Below are 1,193 nucleotides of genomic sequence, written 5' to 3'. Positions count from 1 at the left end.
TTGTAGTGACAGGTTGCCAGCCTCTCGCCCACGCCACAATTTAACCCATATCCCACAGTCGCCTTCTACGACACCCACGGGAAGAAAAGGGGTGGTGAAATTCTTAACCCGTCACCACACATCAAGTAGTATAACTATTCCAAATATCAGCAAATTATATAGGTAAAATACCTACTTTCGCTTTTACGATAGTTATAGCTAGCAATCATTCTAAATGCCTACATATTATTTTTTCATAAACTCTGCCAGTTCGCTATTTTTTTTTTTCTATATCAATTCTTTGGTGTTTCGACAGTACAGGAGGCATTCTCGTAGATGTGCGTTCAGTGGGACTATCACTTGCATACTGAACGGCAGGCGTGTGTGTAAAGAACAGCCGAAATTGGTCCAACCGCAGGGCCAACCGAAATTGCTCCTGCGGCAGGTGTGTGAGTAGCCGCCTTAAGACGACCATATCGATCCGTTCCGGACGGCAGTGCCTGTTAAATAGTTTCACAAGTTTATTTCACATAATTTTGGCTAAGTTAATTCCCAAGATGAATCTCAAGCTTATTAAATAAAATGTCACAAAACCTTGACACTCCACTACCTGACAAAGACCTTAACATTGTCCCGAAACTAGGGTAACTGTGCAGCGTAAAGTTTTCACAAAATCCAGCGTTGAAATACGTGTCGGCAGACAAAAGAACATGACACAAAGCCCTCCCTAAGGCGCTGATTTCAGACTGCACTGTTTGAGCAAGATGCTGTTCTTTAAAGCTGGTGTAAATTATTTATAAACGTTTATAGTTGTTAGCATACATAAACTCTGTATGTCTGTGTCCTCAAATGGGGCGGAGCACGTTAAATTGCTCAAGTTTCAGTGCAGTTCGTTTTTTATCATTTTTTTTTTCAAAATATTTACCTATACAGAATGACAGTATAGATAGTCGAGATGTCGTGTCAAGATTATATAAGTATACCAAATCACTGCAAAACTTCTATCTATTTAGCCCTTTCTTCTGAACGTGGTCTAGTGTTTATGATTGTTTGTTTAGATAAAGTCGCGTAGTTCAGTGTGCCTGTTGGCATAGGTCTCCTCCAGCTCTTTCCAGTATTTCCTCTGCCTGGCCAGTCTAGTCCAGAAAGGCCCTACAGTGGTTATAATTTCGTCCTCCCATGGTTTGAGTGGTGGGCGTTGAGCTCTTGAACCA

This window comes from Leguminivora glycinivorella, unplaced genomic scaffold, assembly GCF_023078275.1.
Source record: "Leguminivora glycinivorella isolate SPB_JAAS2020 unplaced genomic scaffold, LegGlyc_1.1 Scaffold6, whole genome shotgun sequence".
NCBI lineage: Eukaryota > Metazoa > Arthropoda > Insecta > Lepidoptera > Tortricidae > Leguminivora > Leguminivora glycinivorella.
The sequence above is the reverse complement of the archived record's forward strand: the minus strand, read 5'-3'. Positions refer to the sequence as shown.